The 24147-nt window shown below is 40.2% G+C and overlaps 1 protein-coding gene across 3 annotated transcripts in view; it reads right to left on the reverse strand.

Annotated features, from left to right (window-relative positions):
• LOC122548892 (solute carrier family 45 member 4-like) overlaps positions 1 to 24147 on the reverse strand; it is a 76096-nt gene that overhangs the window by 36015 nt on the left and 15934 nt on the right. Inside the window, exon 1 of one of the 3 annotated variants that reach the window (XM_043687820.1) lies at positions 1165 to 1214. The exons of the other annotated variants lie outside the window; for them this stretch is intronic. The gene's annotated coding sequence lies outside the window, so the exon portion shown is untranslated. Of the gene's footprint in view, positions 1 to 1164; positions 1215 to 24147 lie in introns of those variants that run through there. 3 annotated transcript variants of the gene reach the window in all.

A 24147-nucleotide genomic window follows, 5' to 3' on the forward strand; every position in this document is an offset into this window, starting at 1 on the left:
GAGATTCTTTAGTACTTTAAGGCTTTTACAGTTATCTACATGCTGCTTCGGAGATGTCACCTGAAGGCAAGATTCCTGTTGTGCACCAATATGCTGTTTCCTTCCAGATTCAAATTTGCTACACTGCCTGTAATACTATCCATTACTAAATGAAGAAAGGCTCCTCTAATTGAATACTGAAAGACCATAAAAACAAGATATAGGAACAAAATTGGGCTCATCCAGTCTGCTCCATCATTTAATCATGGCTGACCTGTTTCTCAATGCCACTCACCTGCCTTCTCCCTCTTACTAATCAAGAGCCTATCAATCTGTCTTAAATACACTCAGCAACTTGGCCTTTACAGGGTTGTTCTTTCACTCTGGTTGTGCCCTCAGGTCTAGTCTCTCCTAGTGGAAACATCTTCGCCACATCCACACTATTCAGGCTCATCAGTATTTTGTAAATTTTCAATCATATCCCCCCCTCATCTTTTTTAAAATTCATACAGACCCAGAGTGTGGATGTGGCAAGCCCTTCCTCTCCAGGGTCATACTTATAAACCTGCTCTGGATCCCCTCCAAGGCCAGCACATCTTTCCTTAGATTATGAGGCCCAAAACTGCCCAATATTCCAAATGTGGTCTTACCAGAGCCTTATACTGCCTCAACAATACATCTCTACTCTTGTATTCTAACACAATGAATGTAAGCATTGCATTTTCCTTAACTGCCAAAAGAACCAGCAATGTTAACCTCTTGCAATCTTTTATATTAGCTAGCTTACTCTCATAGTTCAGCATCTTCTGCCTTGTTGCTTTCTTAGTTATCCTCTGGTGGCTTTTAAAGGATTCAGAGTAATTTCTTCACATCGTATCCTTTTGCTTTTATGCTGTCCCTGATGTCCTTATCAGCCATGATTGCCTCATTCTTCCCTTAGTAAATTTTTTTTCTACCTTGGGATGAATTTCTGCTGCGCATCCAGGAACTCTTGCTATTGCTGCAAAGCTATTATAGATACTCAAATTAGTAGCTACCAATGAACTTGTGACCGGTGATGTCACTTGCGTTGGGCCCCTGATCCTGGGCTTCAATTTATCCTGTTTAAAAACGTTCCAAGCTACGAGCTGAAGCAGCAAGCAAAAAGCTCCTCTTCCCCTCTCTACCAAATTACTCGAATTGTACCTGCACTCTGGTTGTGTTTCACTCTGGATGTGCTCATTCCTCAACCCGTGCAACTTACCAGTCATGCACTTTCAACATGCTCCATCTTAAAGCTGAGATCAGCTGAGCTGACTCTCATTAAGCTTCAATGATAATCAGCACCTATTAAAAGGTCCTGTTTAAGCTTCAGGCGATTAACAGGCAGTTATCAGCTACCTTATTAATCTTTTCACTAAACTACTGAATTTAAAAACTTAAATGGAGAAAGAAACAGGATTTACCAGTTCTATTCCTTCGCTGTTTCCATACTGTATTACTGCAGCTAGTGCTTCAGGAATGCCTCAACATTAACCATTCCAAAATTTTGCACCATTACACATCCACTGTCATGGTCTGCAACCAGTTTACCATGTTTTAACATTTATTCATTTGGCATATGATGCCTGGAAGGTCTTGTAGAGTGTTGTTCATGACCCAGGAGATTTTTCAGTAGACCAAAGCAACCCCAAATGGCAGTCTGTTGAAGCAAACTTGCCAAAAGTGAAGATATAGTGTGATAAGGAATCACACCTGCTCAAATTCAATATTTAGATCAGATTGTGCAAAAGTTTCATTGAATTTAAACTCTCATCAACCATGGACTTAAAATATCTTTCAGGAGAGCCTTGAGCTCTCTTAAAAGGCCTCCATCACTACTGGTATTATAAGAGGCAGCAAAATAGAAGCTACACTATTTGCCACCGTCTCGTATGAGCAATGCATACCATCTAGGAGAAAGTGAGGACTGCAGATGCTGGAGATCAGAGCTGAAAATGTGTTGCTGGAAAAGCACAGCAGGTCAGGTAGCATCCAAGGAGCAGGAGAATCGACGTTTTGGACATAAGCCCTTTAGCCCAAAATGTTGATTCTCCTGCTCCTTGGATTCTGCCTGACCTGCTGTGCCTTTCCAGCAACACATTTTTCAGCAATGCATACCACCATTCATTTCGCAGTCCTCAATTATCCCTTGGAAGGTAGATTTGCTGCCTCAATTCTTTTTAGGGTACAGACAAGGTCTGCTTGGCTTGATGGAAAACCACTTGATATTCTAATGAGAAGCAGCTTTAGTGTTAAACAAAGAGTTTATTGCACAATAGCAATTATTTACAACTGATATGCTAGATAATGCGACAGAGACTAAGATAGACTCTAACTTCAAGATTTTGAGCAGTTTTCTCCACTAGTCAATATGATATCAGTGGTTAATGCTTTAACTCCACAGGAATCCATTTAATACTTGCGCTGCATGTTCATTTGCTCATTCATGACCTTTATGTTACCTCTATTAATGTTCCCCTGACAGCTTCCCATCTAATCACTTAATATAAACTTGTGTATACCCAAAATTTTGCTATCTTAGATCACTGGTCATTCACAGATACTTGTTCACCCTTCCATATTTATCCAATCCAGTCCCAGAAACATTAAAAAAAAATCACACAGCTCTTTCAATTCTGACAACTTGGCATCAAATTTTGTAAAGAGAAAACATCCATCTTCAGTGTGGAATCCTCTCCCTAAACTTCTCCTTTAGGATGCTCAAAAAAACCTGCCTCTAATCAAGGTTTTGGTTATATGTTCTAATATTTCAAGACTGTGCAAGAAAAAACTGCTGGCAATGCTGTTAACACCTTGAAATGTTTTGCTCCGTTAATGGAGATACATACTGTGATCTCCGCCTTTTCTGTACTACATCCAAGTACATTTAGTGCTTAAATACAATCAACTCTCCAGAAAGCCACACTTCAATCCCAAGAATGTGCCTTTTATTCTCTTTTACAGATTTCATTTAATTTTCATTGTTGTGATCTAGGCCTCATATTGCCTTGCCTCTTCACATAACTAATACAGGAGTTACACAATTTAATGTAAAGCACCCATCACATGTCCAAATCTATTGCATTTGTTCACAAGTAGTATTGTACTGAGCATCCGTGTTGAGTACCTGAGTTCAATTCAAGCCTTGGGTTACTGTGTATGGAGTTTGCACAGTGTTTGTGGTAGTTTTTGTTAAGTGCTCTGGTTTCTTCCCAATCAAAAAGATGTGCAGGTTAGGTGGATTGGGCATGATAAATTGCCCATAGAGTCCAGGGGTGTGTAAACTAGGTGGATTAGGCATGGCAAATACTGGGTCATGGCGATAGGGTTAAAAAAAAAGTGTGGGTCTGGGATGTTCTTTGGAGGGCCGATGCAAACTCAAGCCAACTGGCCTCTTTCCACACAGTAGATTTTGTATGATCTGTATTGTGCATTGTCTGAAGCCTAAGTTTGAGAGAGAGTCCAATGCTGTAAAACAAAGTACCTAATAACTATCAAAGTTTATACAGTACAGCCATATCAATGCTTCTTACTTGCATACATGGACAAGCCGAACCAAATTCAGGACATTGGTTAGGCCACTGTCGGAATATTGCGGGCAATTCTGGTCTCCTTCCTATCAGAACGATGTTGTGAAATTTGAAAGGGTTCAGAAAAGATTTACAAGGATTTTGCCAGGGTTGGAGGATTTAAGCTTTATGGAGAGACTGAACAGACTGGGGCTGTTTTCCCTGGAGCGTCGAAGGCTGAGGGGAAACCTTAGAGGTTTACAACATTATGAGAGGCATGGATAGGATAAATAGACACAGTCTTTTCCCAGGGTCAGGGAGTCCAGAACTAGAGGGAGAGAGGGGAAAGATATAAAAGAGACCTACAGGGCAATGTTTTCACAGGAGGGTGGTAGGTGTATGGAATGAGCTGCCAGAGGAAGTGGTGGAGGCTGGTACAATTGCAACATTTAAGCAGCATTTGGATGGGTATACGAATAGGAAGGATTTGGCGAGGTATGGGCCAGGTGGGACTAGATTGGGTTGGGATATCTGGTCGGCATGGACGGGTTGGACCAAAGAGTCAGCTTCCATGCTGTACATCTGACTATAACAGTAGCAGCTTTGTCAATGACTTGTTCCATAAAAGATCAGAAGTGGAGATGTTTACTGATAATGACATTATGTTCAGTGGCACACAAAGTCCAGAATGCCAGGTTAATTTTCTGGGTACCTGGGTTCAAAGCCCAAATGGCAGATGGTAAAATTTAAATTTTATAAAAGTCTGAAATTTTAAAAAGTTGGTCTAATAGCAACTATGCAACCACTATCAGTCTTAATCACCCAAATTGGGGATGGGGGTCAAACTCTGGCCCAGCCAACAACGCTCACACTCCATGAACAAAAGTTTACAATTCAGATAATGAAACATTCTGAAGCAAGAGCAATATTCTCAAGTTGAACACAGCATGCTGATCACTAACTTCTAATCACATTCTCAAGCCTTTCCTATCTCTAAATAGATGACATCACAAAGTGCTGTCGCAAGTCGAATTCTATACAAGTTTGAGAGTGAGCAGGTAGCATTGAAGCATTTACAAACCCGACTCCCACAGCTACCTGGATTACACCTCCTCCCACCCTATCTCCAGCAAAAATGCTATTTCGTATTCCCAATTTCTCCCCCTCAGCTGCTCCCAGGAGGAGCAGTTCCATCACAGATCACACCAGATGGCCTTCTTTGAAGACCAAAATTTCCCATCCCACATGATTGAAGATGCCTTCCAATGCATCTCATCTACATCCTGCATCTCTGCCCCCAAACCGCAACAAGGACAGAAACCCCCTTTGTCCTCACCTTCCACCCCACCAACCTTCGCATAACCGCATCATCTGCTGACATTTCTGCCACCTCCAAAAAGGACCCCACCACCAGGGATATATTTCCCTCCCCACCTCTATCCGCTTTCTGCAAAGACCGCTCCCTCTGACTACCTGGTCAGGTCCACACCTCCTAACAAGCCACCCTCTCCCCCCTCATCTCCAGCCCAGGCTCCAAAGGAGACTTCTACATTCAAAGAATCACCTGCACTTCCACACGTCATTTACTGTATCTGTTGCTCCCGATGCGGTCTCCTCTACATTGAGGAGACTGGACGCCTTCTCACAGAGCACTTTAGAGGACATCTCTGGGACACCCACTCTGACCAACTCCACCGCCCCGTGGCCAAACATTTCAATTCCCCCACCCCCCTCACTGTTCTGCCGAGGACATGCAGGTCCTAGACTTCCTCTATCGCCACTCCCTCACCACCCGATATTTGGAGGAAGAACCGCCTTATCTTCTGCCTTGGGATGCTTCAATCCCAGGGCAATGTGGATTTCAGCAGTTTCTTCATTTCCCCTCACCCCACCTTATCCCAGTTCCACCTTCCAGCTCAGCACTATCCTCATGACCTGCCCCACCTGTCTATCTTCCTTCCCACTTATCCACTCCAACCTATCACCTTTATCCCCACCTCCATCCACCTATTGCAGCACTCAGCTACCTTCTCCCCAGCCCCACCCCCTCCCATTTATCTCTCCACCAGAAGATCCAAGCCTCATTCCTGAAAGGCTCTGGCCCAAAATGTAGATGCTCCTGTTCCTCTGATGCTGCATGACATGCTCGGTTTTTCCAGCAACACACTGTCGACTCTGATCTCCAGTATCTGCAGACCTCACTTTCTCCCAGCATTGAAGCATTGCAGAAAGCACGCGTGTACCTCTGCCACAGGAGGACAAATTAAAATTATGAACTGGTGAAATTAAGGAAATAACCCACTTGCGTTCCATGTGCTGTCTGATTACCCTTTAATTTTTTTTTCTCTTCTACTGGTCTTCCAAGTAGTTTAAAAAGACTTGAACACGTCATTAAACTATGTCTTTTCCTCTATGATGCCACAACAACACTTACCAATTTTTATAGATGCACCATGCATCCTAATCTGGTACATCACAGCTTCATATGGCAACTGCTTTGTTTAAGATCGTAAGAAGTTAGTTGTGAATGTAGCTCAGTCCATCGTGAAAACAAGCCTTCATTTCACTGACATTGTCAACACTGCCCAGTGCTTTGGGAAAGCAGCCAATATAATCAAAGATCCTTCCCACCCTGGTTATGCCCTAACAGACAGAAGAGACAAAAGTTTGAAAATGTGTACCAGACTGAAGAACAGCTTCTTCCCCAGTGTATCAGACTTATGGACCTCATGTTAGAGTTGATCTTTCTCTGCACATCTTCTGTAGCTGTAACACCATATTCTGCATTGTTCTATTACCCTGATATAATTATGCATGGTATGATTTGTCTGGTTAGCAATCAAAACTATACTTTTCATTCAGTACATGTGACAAAAAAAAGTCAAACTGCATATTGTGCTCAATCACTTCAGAATTCAATTACCTTCTGGTGCCCCATGATAGTTGTTTGGAAAGTCTGGAGGTCAACTTATATAAATGAATTTCAATTTTAGTAATAAAGCAGCACTGATAACAACAGCATAGGCCATTCACTCCATCAAACTGCTCTGCCATTCAATATGACCATGGCTGATTCTCTATCAATACCATACTCTTTTCTCAACACCCGTCAAAATATATTCAATAACTTCACCTTCACCAGTGCACCTCTCTGGAGGCATTGCTTCTAAGTACTAAAATGAGCTAACCCATAATTAGAGATCATAAGAATACAAGAACATACCATAAGATTGTCCTAGAATGCCCAGTCAGGGGAATAATCATCCCTGCATTCAATCCATCTAGCCCTGCCTGAATGCTATACACACACACAATGAAATCCCCATATTCTCCAAACCCTGGGGAATATAGGCCCAGTAGAACTAATGTCTCCTCAACAACAAACCTGCCATACCAGGAATCAGTCTAGTGAACCTTTGTTGCACTCTTATGAGAAAGTACATATTTATGCAAGGAGAGCACAATTATACAACACTCCAGATGTGGTGCTGTTACACCAAAACAATTTACAGCTACAGTAAGCTGCAATATGTGCTACACTTACAAACGTAACAAGGCCTGCACCATATCAGACTTGGCACTTTTCATGGGTCTCCACATGGATGAGGAGAAAGATGGTCAAACTGCAGCTTCAAAAATCAGAGAATGGAAGTTTTAAATATTTGTCTCTATTCATTTGTATATGAGTCTCTACTTCATCTTTCTTTACTGTTTAAATTTTTGGGGTGCTTCACATTTCCAGGGTAATCAGAGGCACTTTTCAGGACTATGTGCTCAACTTCACAACAAAAACTGACCCTTTGGTTCAACTCACCCACACTGAACAGATTTCCCCAAATTAAACCTGTCCCACTTACCTGCATTTGACCCATTTCCCTCTAAACCTTTCCTATTTATATACTTATCCAAAATGCCTTTTAAATGTTTTAACTACCTATTTTGATCTACCAATTCCTGACAGTTCATTCCACATAGGAAACACCCTCGGGTCCCTTTTGAATCTCTCTTCTCACTTAAAATATGCTTCTAGTTTTGAACTCTCCTCAACCAACCAGAGGGAGAAGACCTTTGCTATTCACCTTATCTATGCCCTCATGATTTTGTAATCCTCTAGAAGGTCACCCCTCAACTTCCTATGCCCTGAAGTCCCAGCCTGCCCAGCCTCCCCTTATAACTTAAATCCTTCAGTCTTGACAACATCTTGGTCATCTTTTCTGAACCCTCTCCACCTTAATATTCTTCCTATAGCATGGTTACCAGAACTCCAAAAGTGGCCTCACCAACATCCTGTACAACCTCAACATAACATCCCAATTCCTTTGCTAAAATGGTTTGAGCAATGAAAGGCTTCAAGTGATGGCTTTCATAAATTTGCACAATGAGAAATTATTTAATCAGGGTAGCCATTATACCATTTGATCTTATTTCAGCATCAAGCTTGTACAATGGCCCTACTGGCAACCTTGTAAAAAGAACCAGAGCCATTTGTTCAATCTTACAGTATGGGAATTCCAGTGCATATACTAGGCAGTGAAGTTAGGTTAGTAATAGACAACCTCTCGGTATTCTCTCATTAAGGGTGTAGAGAAAACAAGTGGTAATTTGACTGTTCCATTTCAAACATGAAGTTGAGTGCAGGGTGAAGTTAATTAAGACAAGCAAGTTCTAAATACAGTTATGCATTCAAATATTGCAAGTGCATTAGTTCTGACTGTGTAGCTATGTAGGTATAAGTGATTGATGAAATACTAAAAGTCACTATGAAAATGTTCAAAACTAGGAAAAAACGGAACTAGAGCACCATGTAAACAAAGTAGGAGTAGGCCATTCAGCTTCAACGCCATTTCCCAGGTATCCCCCAAACCCTCAGATTCTTGGCTGACAGGAATCAAAACTCAGCTTTAGAAATATTTAACAGCCCTGCCCCTACCTGGGGAGAGAGAATTCCAATGTGGAAATTCAATGAAATTTAAAAGGTTGATACAAACCAATGTCTCATGAACTTTTCTTTTGAAAGATTTTTGTTGGCCACTATTACAATCTTCATGGTAAATTTAGAAATTAGTCAAACTTTCCAGTAGAGATTGGAATTCTGTGCATTTGTTTACATTCAGGATTTTTATTCCAAAATTAATAGTTTCTACAGTTTCAGTAAAATCAGTTGTGCTGAAATATTTACTGATTACCATAAACTTTCGGTAGAGATCAACACTACAATGACATTCGCAGGTTGGACTTCTGTCAGCTTTCCGTTAAACCCCACAATTTGCAATAAGCCAGTTGAGCTGGCGCAGCATTTCCAACATAACCCAAGTTTCACTTCTCTATTGGAAGATTGAAAATTTTGATCTGCAGTCACCCAAAACCACAGAACATTTCCTTGTACACAGCTCCCAAAAAGTACATAAGCAAATTCAAAAAGGGAGGGATCACTAAACAGTCACAGACTTCTTAAAGCAACCATTTCCTAAACATAGTTTTTAAATGTAGCATCGAGTATGGCATGTGCCTTTGGCTGGATTTATCTGTTCAGTTTTAGACCTACACAACCATGTCTGAACCATGATTAAAGTCTTTCATTGTTCAAAAGTGGATAATGAAGACTTCCAATTAATACTGCACTGCAGAAAGTATTGGTCAAGACCAAACTTTTTAACAATCAAGAAGCAGGACAAGATTACAAACTTCAGTTTGGAGAAACTGATCATTCTGTGGTACTTTGTTCAGAAAGTCAGTTACGCAATATCTGGATTAAACACAACCAGCAAAGAAACACTATACTGGGGCTTGGGTTATTGAAAACACAAACCATAAGAATTAACAAGTTTTGCAACTTCATTGTCAAATTTCATTGACTACTGCATTTAGCAATCCAGTAAACAAATTTAGTTCATCTAGATAGAGGAAACTTATCCTGATGACTATTCACTCCTAAGAGACAGAGCCATACAACATGGAAACAGACCCTTCAGTCCAACTAGTCAACGAACTGTGATCCCAAACTAAGCTGCTCCAACATAACCCTCTAAACCTTTCCTATTCATGTGTTTATCTAAATATCTTGGCAATGTTGTAACTTTACTTGCATCCACCACTTCCTTTGGCAGTTCAGTCCAAAATCGAACCTCAGATCTCATGCCCTTTTTGGAACCTTTTCAATAACCCAAGGCCCAGTCTAGTTTTATTTGGTAGTTGCAATTAAATCCAGATATTGCGTAATTGATTTGATAAACAATGTTTCACAGAATGATCAGAGTTTCTCAAACTGAAATTTGCAATTTCATATCATATCTTAATTGCTGGAAAATTCAATCTCAACCAATACTTTTTACAGTGCAACGTCAGCTAAAGTTGCTTATCCACTGAATAAATAATGATTAGCGAAATCTTTCATGCGTAAGTCTAAAATTGACCAGAAACCCAGCCAAAAGCACATGCTATTTTAAAACTTTTCCCCTCTCACCTTAAATATATGATCCTAGTTCTGAACTCCACTATCTTAGGGAAACTACCCTTGCTGTTCACCTTACCTATGCCCCACATGATTTTACAAATCTCTATAAGGTCACCCTTCAACCTCTTACAATCCAGTGAAAAAGGTCCTATCCTTAATTCAAATCCTCCATTCCTGGCAACATCTTGTAAATCTCTTCTGAACCCTTTCCAATTTAATAATATTCTTCCTATTGCATGACAACCAGAACTGCACACAGCATTTCAGAACAGACCTCAGCAATATTCTCAACATGATGCCCCAACTCCTACATTTAAAAGGTCTGAACAATGACATTAAGCATACCAAAATGCCTTAACATCCTGTCTACCTATGATGCAAAATTCAAAGAACTATGGACCTGAAGTCTCGGTGTCTCTGGTAGACGACTCCATCCAGGGCCCTACCATTAAGTGCGGATGTCCTGCCCTTGTTTGTTTTACCAAAATGCTACAGCTCTCATTTATCCAAATTAAACTCCAACTGCCATTCCTCAACCCATTGACCCAATTGATCAAAATCTTTGTAATCTTAAATAACCTTCAAAGTCTACTGTACCACCGTGTCACGCGCAAACTTACTACACATGCCTAAGGTATTCTCATCCAAATAGTTATATAAACAATCAAGTGGACCCAGTACAGACCCCCCCACCCCACCCCCGTGGAACACTATTGGTCACAAGCCTCAGTCCAAAAAATAGCCCTCCAAATATTGGCTAACAGATTCATTTTGCTCCAAGCGATTTAATAATGAAACTGGAGTATATTCACAGATCGCACTTCTCTTCAGTATAAATTTTCATTAGGCCTGTTTTAGTATTACGGTAGGGTTGAAACCTAACAGGCATACTTATTGTGAAAGTCACTGCCAAGTGGCAAGGCTGCTGGAAATGTGAATAATGATTGGGGGTGGGGGGGGGGGGGGGGGGGGGGGGAGAAGGAGAAGTAGGTGGGGTGGTGGTGACTGGAAAGCGGATACTCTCGGCCCTCCCCCACTACTACAGCCAGGGCCAAGCCTCCGTAATTACGCAATGGCACGCGCACAGATGTCACTGCGTATGCATAACTTCCTAAAGTCTTTCCTTTTGAGGCTAGATGTTGACACTGGCCACGTAATTTGCCTGCTCTGTGTGCAGACATTTCGTCTAGATCACTCCAAAAACACAATTGGAGGTTTAAACAAAGAATTGCAGGAAATATGGGCATTGATTTGGATACAAGCAACATGGGGGGGGGGGCACAAGTTTGCATATGGGGTGTCATCTTAAAGATCAGATATACAAACATTTCCTGTATTTCCAAACTTTTACTGTTGTTTCCGTTTGCTTACAAATCAACTTATAAAGCAGATTCAAAATGGAATCTGTTCCCAACTGGGGGATTGCTGTATTGAAAGACTTGGAGGTAGAACAGGAGTTGTACTTTTGCTCACTTGTTCAAGGTCTGTGTAAAGATTTGTAGCTTGGGTGCTGGTTATCATGGTTATGGATATGCTTGCCAAGCTAGGAAGTTGATTTACAAATGTTTCATCCTGCCGAGATGACATCTCCAGTGCTTTGGAGCCTTTTGCGAAGCATTGCTGTACTGTCCCTACTGGAATTTATTTGGTTCCATTTCTGCTGCTTCCTATTCCAGTTGTTCCTTGTAGTGGCCAGTATATTGGGTCCAGGTGAATGTGTTTGTTGGTAAGAGTCCGTGGATGAGTGCCATGCTTCTAGGAATTCTGACCGTTCTGTTTAGCTTCTTCGATGATCGTTGCGTTGTTCCAGTCGAATTTGTGGTCCCTGTCATCTGTGTATGGTTACCAGAGACAACTGGTTGTGTTTAGTGACTAGTTGGTGTTTGCAGATTCAGATTGTTAGTTGTCTGCCTATTCGCCCCATAGTGTTGCGTGCAATCTTTAAATGGAATCTTGTAAATTATGTTAGTCTTGTACATGGGTATCAGGTCTTTTATGGAAATGTGTTGCTGGAGAAGCGCAGCAGGTCAGGCAGCATCTAGGGAACAGGAGAATCGACGTTTCGGGCATTAGCCCTTCTTCAGCCCTCCTGAAGAAGGGCTAATGCCCGAAACGTCGATTCTCCTGTTCCCTAGATGCTGCCTGACCTGCTGCGCTTCTCCAGCAACACATTTCCATCTCTGATCTCCAGCATCTGCAGACCTCATTTTCTCTATCAGGTCTTTTATCCTGGTAAGAGGGTGGGAGAGCATGGCTGTCAGGAATCCCAGTGGTTGGAAAAGTCTGGCTGTCAGTTCAGGAGCTTTTTCATACAAGGTAGTGAGACTAGTGAGTTAGGACAAAACATTTCCTAGTCATGTTGTTTGTCTGCTCACTTGTTTCGACTAATTACTTCCAATTTTGCTTCTCTTCCCATTGCAGTTATTCCTAATCTATATGCTGTTTGCAGAACTTCAAAATACAAAGTTTAATTTCATAAGCATATCAACATTCTCAAACCTTCCACTAGAATTACCTCAAGGCTTAAAGCAAGGGCAGCACTATTGAGCTGGAAAACAGGTGAGCAGCCACTGGATCACCGTGAAAGGTGAAGCAAGGTTAAGAATAATGCACTGTGACCACTTTTGGATCATGTTGTAAGAAAGAAAGGCATAGCCTTAGAAGACAGAAAGAGGACACTGGGTCTTGGGTGTTAATTTCCAATGAAAACAGCGGAAAAAAGATTAAGGATACATTCAGTTTGAGAAATCATTCAATAACCTGAGTAAGCAGCTTTGACTTTAAATATACAATTCAAAGTGATACAAACTTGCTTTCCCATTTTAAAAAAGTGCACTTTTGAGTAAATAAGTAAAAATATTTATACTGCAGCACTTACCATCCTGACTTGGAAAAATGTTACCATTCCTTCACTTCAGTGGGTCAAAAACTTGAATTCTGACCATAAAGGTCATTATGGCCAACCTACAGCTTATGGAATACAACAGTCTAAGGAGGCAGCTCACCACTAGCATCTCAAAGACAGCCAGGGACAGCCAATAAATGCTGGCTAGCCAGTAATGCCCACATCCCATGAGTGAATTTAATAAAGCTGCCTCAGGTGATGAGGTCTACAACAATAGAATCAGATGAGTGTGAAGTCAAGCAAGCTATTGTCATATAGGTTTTGTACAAAGGATCTAATAGGCTCAGTGAGCAGATGTACTTCTACAGTTGTAGTTAATGTACAGTGTTACTGGAATTTATCCAGAGTGACACTATGGCATTATCCATTAAGCCTCAAGTAGAAGTTCATTCAGGTAGCAAGGAATACAAGTCTTCTTTAGATTCACATTTGAAGACTGTCTAATTGGGACAGGTATAAAAGCAAAACACTGCAGAAGCTGGAAATGAGAAACAAGATGCTGCAGACACACTGGTATGGTAGAATCTGAGGAGTGAGAAAGAGTATGAAGGTTATGAGTCATATGACTTCAGAAGACATTACTTTCCATAAAGTCATGAGATTCAACCTTAACACTTTCTCACACCACAGATTCTGCCATACCAGAGTGTCTGCAGCATTTTGTTTCTCATTTCCAGCTTGTCATCCATATATCCTTCAGTGTGTCAATAGGAAAAGCAAAATAGATTACTTGTTGAGCAGACATTGAGCAGAATTTACAGGCCAAATTCAAAATAGTCATACAACAGCCAAATGACAAATCAGACTATGCCTCACATCTCAATGTCGATTTTTCACTGTACACTAATGTTATGGCACTAGTCATAAAACAAAAATGTAACCATCAAAAACAAATCAAATTTACAACACACTGGCTTGAGCCTCTTGGCCAAATTGCATTCCTTTCCTAAGCTGATGTTTAGGCAGGTTTTATCTGATCAAGTGCTCATGACACAGCTTAGATTCCAGTATGGCTTGAAAATTTAAATAGCAGGGGCTGGAAAACAAAACATTCCGCAACATGCAATACCAACATCCTCCTCGATGTTCAAATATTTGTAAATAGCAGGGCATTTGTTTTACATTGACCTTTAAACATTAATTTAATCCAGTTGCAGAGATGAGAGACCACTGTATATGCTGGAGCTATCAAGTTTTTAAATTAAGTTTTCATATACATCGCTGTGCAAACACAAGTGGTATTAAAGGCTTAAGCAGACCAATTTCTGAGATTGTGGTTCAGATTTAGAAAAACAGAAACTTATCAGAGCCACCTCTTTTGTATGCACCCAATTATGGAATAAGTTAACAGAAAAATATCTCAACTAATACCTTGTCTAGGATTTATTCCCCCAATTTTAAATGAGCACAGTTAAGCCAAACTATAATACTAGAAAAAATGACCGGACATATCCCATCTGCATCTGGATCAGTGGTGCTGGAAGAGCACAGCAATTCAGGCAGCATCCGATCCAGATCTGGTTTCCAGCATCTGCAGTCATTGTTTTTACCTCTTTTATATCCCATCTGCATGGCAGACTAATCTAATATATTCATTTTGTCTCTCAAAAAGCTGATGGGAATATCATATCACGCCATGAAGTATCACCTACTAACCAGTTTAAGTTCTACAGAGATCACAGCTCAAGACTCAATTAACACGGTCAAAGCAGGACATTTTATCAAAAAGTGATTAATTCACAGAATGACGCACCACCAGCAAATTTGGGCAATAAATATTAGCTCAATTGCTCGTAATACCAAGCAGCATTATTAAAGCGGAAAATGCTGGAGAACAATTCTACACAGCACCAGTAGAAACAGAAACCAAGTTAACATTGAATGCAATGAGAAGTTTTTGAAATTTCTTCAGAGCATCTTATAGCTTTAATGTCAAGGAAGGTCATCAAGCAATTTTCCATCCTTAACCTGTAATTTATATGTTGGAAAGACCCATGGACAAACATTGAATATTTGCTATGAATGAAAGATTTTCAACCAACCACTTCTGTTAAGCTTTAAATGCTACAGTGATAGTGTTTACCTTATGCTGAATGCAGGGCAAAAAAAAGGGGGAGAAAATCAATTTAGAATACACTTTGCAAGAGATTGTATCTGTCATTATAGCAACTGGAATGGCTTATCCTAATAACCTCAGTTTCACAATGGGAATGGGTAAGTGAAACAAATTACAAAAGTTGACAACATTGGAGTAGAATACTTCAGAAAGTTTCCACAGTCTTAATGCAAACTTATTAAATATCTACAACTGTATCAAGGTGCATTTAGGATTAATGTAGTCAAGATAGAAAATAAGTCTGCAACTATGAACTGTAGATGGTGCTTTTGTGAATGCTACATTTAAGCATATAGATTTTAAAGTCAGACAAATCTGATGAATATTAATGTCATGAAAAATATCAGGTTGTTTAGAAAACTTAAATCTCTCAGTCATAGAGTCAGAAGTACAGCATGCAAACAGACCCTTCAGTCCAACCTGTCCATGCCGACCAGATATCCCAACGCAATCTAGTCCTACCTGCCAGCACCCGGCCCATATCCCTCCAAATCCCGAATATGAATTTAGTGATTTTGTATGCAAGTATATCTAGTAGGAAAAAGCCTTTGGTAGACAAGATATTTCAGTCACCTTAAACAAACAACACAAACATCCTTGATTCACCAATACTACAGTGGAATACTTAAATGAACACAATGAAATAGCACCACCATATACCTTAGGGGGCCACTGAATGACAGAGTGCAAAGCTACTTCATTACACTGCCTTGCCAGGAAGTAAAATAGAACCAAAATAACTAATTTTCCATTCTACAGAACATGTAGCTTGCTCAAACATTGTTCCATCTCATTACATGCTATGCCAAATCGTTGTGTATTAACTAATTTTCTGCTAAGTTCAGGAATTAAGATGTGCACACCAAGGCCCCTTTAACCTTCAACCTCCCCAATACATTACCATGCACTTTTCTTGGTTGAAATCCATTTGCCACTTATCGAGCCATACAGCTTACAGTTGCCTTCTCTTTCAACCTAGAGAAGAAAGTGAGGACTGCAGATGGAGATCAGAGCTGAAAATGTGTTGCTGGAAAAGTGCAGCAGGTCAGGCAGCATCCAAGGAACAGGAGAATCGACGTTTCGGGAATAGGCCCTTCTTCAGGAATCCTGCTGCGCTTTTCCAGCAACACGTTTTCAGCTCTTTCTCTTTCAACCTACCACATCTACGCTAACCAAACACCAAACTACACGAATCTCATCACCTGCATTTGGTCGACAGCCTATGCCCAAGAATTGTAATTACTCACCCAGATGCTGTTATAGGGTTTCCCCCTTATCCTCACCTCCCATCCCACCAGGATCTACATCAATATCCATATGATCATTAGTTGCCATTTCCATCAACCTCAGCAGGACATCATATATTCCCCTCACCTCCCTTGTCAGCCTCCCACAAGCACTGTTCCCTCTCAGACACCCTGGTCCATTCGTCCTTTACTCCCACCATGTCCCCACAGCACCTTCTCCTGAAACCGAAGAAGCTGTAGGACCTGCCTGTTTATTTCCTCCCTCCTCACCATCCAAGGCCCCAAACTTCCATGTGAAGCAGTGTTTTACCTATTCACTTAATCCAGTCTACTGTATTTGGTGCTTACAACAGTCTCCTCTATATTGGGGAAACAAAACCCAGACTGGGTGACAGCTTTGTAGCACACCTGCTCTCTACTTAAAAAAAAAACACAGTTTACAGTTGCCTGCCACTTCAACACACGTTCCCAAGCCAACATGTGTCTTAGGCTTGTTTCAGTGTTCCAAGGCTCAGCGCAAGCTGGAAGAATACCATCTCATTTCCTGCTTGGAAACTTTGCAGCCTTCTGGACTTAACATCGAATTCAACAATTTTAGGGCTTGAGCACCTTCTCCCATTTCCTTAGCCCAACCCCAATATTAAGCCTTGTCATCACATGGGCTTCTACCACACAATCCATTACTAGCTACTAATAGCCCACATCAGCAGCTATTCATTCTCCCAGGCTGACTTTTACCCACCCCTTCGTTTGTCCAACTGTTTCACTTTGGACTTTATCTCCATCTATCATTTACCATTTCCCTCTATATTTATAAAATATTTGGGCTATTTAAAATCCATAGGATATATAGATCCATACAACTAGCAGGGCTCAAACAGAAAAAAGTGACACTCAGGAAAGTATGTCAGCACATTAAGCATTTGTTTCAGCTGAAAGCCTACAGAGATCTCTTCTAGGAGAGAAGATAGATTAAAAGTGATCCACCAAGGCAAACTTAGAGAACATTTGACAACAAATAAAAGCATGGCCTACATGACAGGTGTCCTGGGAGCAGTAATTACAAAGGGCAGCAAAAAACAGATCACAATATGTCCCAAAATGACACTTCTCACCTATTCCCTCACTAGGATTGAAATGCACACAGGAAGGACAAATTTTTATAGCATCCTACAACAGATAGCAAGTTTTTTTTTAAGAAACTGAAATGCATTGATTTGAAGTAAACAAGCACAAAAAAAAAGCTGACTTTTGTTACCTCAAATGATCCTAAAACCATTTAGCAGTCCATTAAATATTTTTGAAGTCTGGCCACTGCTGACTGCTGGGCTTCCTGCAGTGCAAGATGCTTATAGCAAGCGCCCAGAAACAGCAATCTGATATATTGGAGGGGAGTGGGATGCAGAATAGAAAAACAGGCAGATTTTTATTCAACTAAGTAATAAGTATTGGCAAAGACACAACACACTTCAATAATGCCCTATGCTCTTCCATCCCTTCAAAAAGGGAAGCATTCTCAAAATATTACTGACAGGTTATTTACTCGTCTTGAGTAACACAAACCCACAATCTTGTGACTCAGATCAGTGGTACTAACGCTGCAAAGTTCCACCAATACCAAAAGAGCTGACATTCATCTTTGTATAATAGGTTTTGGCCTCAAAACAAGCTGAAATTTAAAAGACCAGTCAGAACTTATTGCCAAAGTCTCTTCTATCCATTTGCAGACTGGGTTTCACTGGCAGGGTAATATTAATTGTTTAGAAATTTACATCTGAAGTGAAGGGTGGTGCGTTCTGAGAAACAGTGGTTTGTTAAGCCACTTCAGAGTACAGTTAATTCAACCATTATGGTGTGGCCAAGGAGCAAAGGTTTTCACCCAACTTTAAATCTCAAGAAATAAAATATATGGAACAGCAAAAATACAAGTATTATGCAGATTCTTGTGCCATATATTACTGGATCATATTGACAACCCACTTAAAACACTACTCCAATACATTTGCCCAGAGCTTATATGGATTGCAGAAAGAAAACTAGGTTGTAAATCTTTCTACAGCTCGTCTCTACAGGATGCATGAGGGTTGGTGTGGGCTCGAAGGGCCAAATGGCCCACTTCCACCTGTGGGTAAAGATTCTACGTTGATGCTTTTCTAATTAGTTTGTCTTAGTGTGCATTCTGAAGGGTGCTTTATTCCATAAGCTACGTTATTGAACTGCTTGGGATGAACCTTGACAAAAACAAAGGCATCCCCTTCAAAATGTCATGTGTTGAGCAGACAGTGGAAGCTCCAGTTTTGAGAGAAGAATCAGACAAAGGCAGCATTACCAGTCAAACTATCTTAGTGCTCATCTGAAGATTCTGGTTAAGAACTATCAAATTACAGAGTCTCTCAGTAATCCAGTCAACAAGCTCTGCCACTATGAAGCCTCTAGAACAATGTGCAGACCACTGCCCAATTGTTTTGGTTCTGTAGTCAAGAGCACTTAAATCCTATCCCTCAAAGGAAAGTTAACATTATCCAATGAATGGAACATTTTGTGACAACAAGCACAGATCTATTTTTTGCAGAACTAGTGAAAGAACTCACATGAAATGTCACTACTTGTTTGCATACAACTTAACAGCTTCACGCTGTTAGACAAAGTGACTAAGCATAACTTTCTCTCCTTTTTCTAGAGATCGTATGGTCTCTTTGTGGGCATGGCTTACCTTCAATCTCCAGTTAAAAAGAGAAGTGGCTCAGGTGAATGCTGTAACATACGAACAGGGCACAGACCACACTTATTACAAAGAGTAACAAATGGCCAGGCTCTTACCCACAGTAGAGCAGTGTCACCTCCACATATCCATTTGGCTTGATTTTAGTTAAAACTTGTCCTAATTTTTGGCACATTCTCTAGCCCTTCTGGACCACATCATCTTCCAGCAGTCTGAACAGATGGTAACAGGAACACCACCAGTCAAGTTCACTTCCAAACAAATCTCACTTTTGCCAATTTGTGCTAACTAGTTCAAGGACTGGTTGTAGATATTTAGTTTGCACCACTGATTGAAAGTGCAGCCCTGGTCTGTATAACAGTTAGATCCAATTGTCAATTCCCTCCAAAGTACCATTTAGGAGGACATATCCTTCATCTGGGTCCATAATATTCTGTCAATGGTTAAGTTGGTGAGGTAGGCAGCTGCTTTCCTGGCTCATTCATATGCAATTAAATCCCCAATTAACCCAAAACTAATAATCATCCTTCTTCTGGATACAAACCATGTCTTTCAGAATGGTTTACCGACTTGACCCGTTTAGCAACTATATTTAACATGGATTACAAAATTCTGTCCAATTTTCAATTGCTTCAGTTCTTTTCTCTGAAGCATGATGTTTTGAGCCATGGACTCTGATGAACCAGAGCATAAAACAATTCTGACCAAGGGTCATTAGACAAATCATTAACTATTTTTTCTCCAGATGGTGGCAGGCCTTCTGAGCAAGCCCAACACTTTTGTTTGAGCATAGCAAAGTACACTTGTCAGTTTGGACCAATCCCGTTTCAGAACAGAATACAAAAATCAGGGGATAAACCATTGCTTCTGAGATGAAAATGTGTTGCTGGTAAAGCACAGCAGGTCAGGCAGCATCCAAGGAACAGGAGAATCGACGTTTCGGGCATGAGCCCATTCCTGAAGAAGGGCTTATGCCCGAAACGTCGATTCTCCTGTTCCTTGGATGCTGCCTGACCTGCTGTGCTTTACCAGCAACACATTTTCAGCTCTGATCTCCAGCATCTGCAGACCTCACTTTCTCCTCATTGCTTCTGAGAATCTTACTTGCTTAAAGGACTTCATAATCTTTATTAGCTTCCACAGACTTTGTAACTTGAAATCAATTAATACATGCATACACACCAGAATATAATTAGATGCAGGAACAAAACTACAGCCAACATTACTGGTTGTCAAATTCACAGTCCATAGTCAAACAACAGCTTGGTGGTAAGTAGCTGCCTATCTTAAGTTTCTTTTCAAAAAAGTTAGGAGGCTGCAGTCAGCAGGGAATGGTTTGCTACAGAGTAGACACACTCCCACTTGCAAAAAAAGAATGGCAAAGAGAATAGCTGTTTGGGTGATAGGCAAAAGGGACAAAGACAAAAATAAAAGAAAAATAGCCCAAGAATATAAATGGAATATTAAAATACTCCACAAGATAGCAAAGTATGGCCACAGATGCCACGATCAACTGACTATTGCGGCATTTTTATCTCCACTAATTGATTTCCAGCATTCACGGCATTTTGCTTTAGGCTTATGATGAATGCCAGGTACAAGAATAGGTTAGCATTGTGACGTAGAGTGTAGGATTTATATACTTCATTTGTTGCAAGTTTTCTTGCTATTTAGTTAAAACTTGAGCTTTCTGCACACCTTAAGTTACTAATATCTTTAGATATTTCTATAGCCACCGATTTATTTGACAATTTGAGGCCTAGTTTTAGACTGAATGAGTTTAGTGCACTTAGATTATTTACCTTGCTGTGTCACAATACAATGGGGCCTCAAAATTTATGAACAACTTCTGAAAGCTGCTTTTAAACTCAACAGAAACACCAGTAGCTTACAGAGGGAGACCTTTGATTTCAGTTTTACTATGATCTTGGGTAGTCCTGCAAAGTCCTTGGAATAGGATGGTTGTGTAGACCACTGCTCCTAGAAATTAAAGGATGAATAAACCAGATTTCCTTAGAGCATGGAATTAATATTGGTCCTTGATTAGAAGTGTTAGGATAAACTGAATTTACTAAACCTGAATACATTAGACCATAAGACAAGAGTGGAAGGCCATTCCGCCCATCAAGTCCACTCCGCCATTTAATCACTGTCGATGGGTGTTTAAATTCCACTTACCCGTACTTTTCCCCGGAGCCCTTAATTCCTTCCGAGAACAAGAATTTATCAATCTCTGCCTTGAAGACATTCAACATCTCGGCTTCCACTGCACTCTGTGGCAACGAATTCCATAGGCCCACCACACCCTGGCTGAAGAAATGTCTCCTTATTTATGTTCTAAGTTGACATCCCCCTAATTTTAAGGCTATGCCCATGGGTCCTAGTCTCTCCACCTAACAGAAAACTTCCCAGCGTCCACCCTTTCTAAGCCATGCATTACCTTGTAAGTTTCTATTATATGTCTCCCCTCAACCTTCTAAATTCTAATTAATACAACCCTAGGATCCTCAGCCAATCATATATGAGGCATACCATTCCTGGGTTCATCAGATGAATAAGAGCTCCAGGGAAAGCTCTCTGTAGTTTCAGTTTAAACACTGAAATCACAAATGCCTTGAACTGATCAACATATTAACTACAGGAACTCTGGTGTAAGTAGTGTATGAGTGTTGCTTTTTGGGTCCTGTATCAGGTGTGTGCTTTGGATACAATGCAAATTTTCAATTTATAAGTGTTTTGAGTTAACAGGTTTATACTGGTGTTTAAAAATCTTTGAATTTTTATATTGACATAGATGGCTTAATTTATTCTATTTTGTTTTCATTGCATTGTGTTTAAAACTTTCACCTTGTTGTGAAATTTGTCAAAGTGCATGAGTATGTTTCCACAAGAGACCACTTTGTTAAAAAGAAAACAATCAAAATATAATCTATCAAACCAGGTTTGCTTCAGGAGCTGGGATCAAAAAAGAGAGAACAAATAATAAAACATTAATCTTAGGAAAAGTGTGTTGGTTAGAGACCAAGAAAAATGCTGCAGGTGTCACTAACCAGAATGCTATCAAAGCCACAGGGGGAAAAAAAAAGGAGACAGCAATGGAAATTGGGTGAAAAAAGTACTAAAGTTAACTGTCTTAAAAAGGAAACCAATTCCGATGTGGAGGTCACCACCTAAAAACGTTAACCGTTTCCCTCTCCATTGAGACTGCCAGACTTGAGTATTTCTTGCATTTTCTTGTTTTATTTCAATTTCCTCATCCACTTTTTTGCTTTTTGTGCTTAAAGTTAGCCACTTAACCTGAATGAGATGAGTCCTAGATAGCAAAGTTAACTAAGTTGGAAATTGCAGAATATTACAATCAGCCTTGAATAGAGGGATACCAAAGTGGGGAAGGGATCTCAAATGCTACTACATGCCTGTTCAAAAGAGGGAGGAAAGACAGAAAATGATTTTTAAAAAAGCATTTAAACAGGGCTCAACAAAACCATACTAAACCATTAATAGCATCTAGGAAACATGCAAGACTGAAAATCAGTATGTTGTTTTAGAATCAAGTTATTCTTTAAACAAAAACAAATATTGCAGATACTGGTGACATGGAAAAAATCAGTAAGTGTACAAACTTAACAGTTTTATCAGCATTGGTGCAGAGACTAAATTAATGCTTTGAGTCTGAAGTGATGCTTTGAGGTAGTTGAAAAATGACTTTTTCTAATGCTGTTGACAAAAGGGGAGAAGGTAGTAGAACAGATGGTAAAGGTTCCCAGAACAAAAGGACTGTTAACAGGAAATGTATAGATACAGAATATACTTAGTAACCCAACCTGACAGCCCAACGCAAAATTCCATAGGGTCAAGAAACTCCTTACCTGTGACCCCTTATTCAGAGACTATATCCTCTGATTCTAGACGGTTGAACAAAGGAGGAACTTTCTGCATCTATCCTGTAAAGTCCCTTAAGAATCTGGTGTTTCAATAAGGCCACCTCATTCTTCTGTAGTCCAATATGTACAGGTCAAATCTATTCAACCTCCCTTCAATTTAGTCCCTCTATAATCTGGTATCAGTTTAGTGATTATTCTGTGGATTGCCTCCAATGGGAGTACATTTTCCTTTAGATAAAAAGGGGCCCAAAACTGTTCACAGTAATCCAACTGTGGACTGACTAGAACTGTACAGTTTTAACAAAACCTCTAACTTTTATACTCCATTCTCTAAAATAAATGGTCAACATTCCACTTATCTTCTCTATTATTTGCTAAACTTGGATGCTGCCTTTGACAGATTCATGGATGAGGACACCCAAATCCTGGTTCTGTAGCTTTATTTAAATAACATTCATCTCCACTACTCTTCTAGCCAAAGTGCATAGCCTTTCATTTCCCCACATTATATTCAACCTGCCAGGTTTTGCATACTCAACCTGACTACACCTACTTCCTTCTCTTACACACCTTTTGTCAACAGTGCCAAAAACATCAATTTTTAATCCTCTAGTTCTAAAGAGGAGTCATATTGGATTCAAAGTGTTGATTGTTTCTCTCTTCACATGCTGCCATATTTGCTGAGTACCTCCAGTACATTTTTAAAAAACTTTCATTACCAATACTTTTAAAGTTTTTTGATGTAAAGTGAATACAGGAATAATTTAGTTGATGTGTGCAAAGTCATAGTGGTTCTTTATAAAGCACTGTGGGACCTGGCCAGAAGTACTGTCAGTCCAGTTGCATGGAGTCATGGACAAATATAGAGATCAGGCATTCCAATGGCAAAAGGGTTGTTAACCCTTTTGATTTGAAAGGGTGTTGCTGGAAAAGCACAGGTCAGGCAGCATCCAAGGAACAGGAGAATCGACATTTCGGGCATAAGCCCCATTCCTGAAGGGCTTATGCCCGAAACGTCGATTCTCCTGTTTCTTGGACGCTGCCTGACCTGCTGTGCTTTTCCAGCAACACATTTTCAGTTCTGATCTCCAGCATCTGCAGTCCTCACTTTCTCCCCAACCCTTTTGATTTAAAAGGCAATGAGAAAAAGTACCTGAGAAGAGAGATTTTCTTCTGTTTAAAAACAGCAAATTATGCCAACCTGCTTGAAAAAGATGCTGGAAAAGAATTCAAAAACATGAACATTAAGCAACTGCATGCCAAAGGATTAAAAATTTCACATTCAGCATGTATCTTGGCTTAGGAGAAAT

Source organism: Chiloscyllium plagiosum, chromosome 4, assembly GCF_004010195.1.
Source record: "Chiloscyllium plagiosum isolate BGI_BamShark_2017 chromosome 4, ASM401019v2, whole genome shotgun sequence".
NCBI lineage: Eukaryota > Metazoa > Chordata > Chondrichthyes > Orectolobiformes > Hemiscylliidae > Chiloscyllium > Chiloscyllium plagiosum.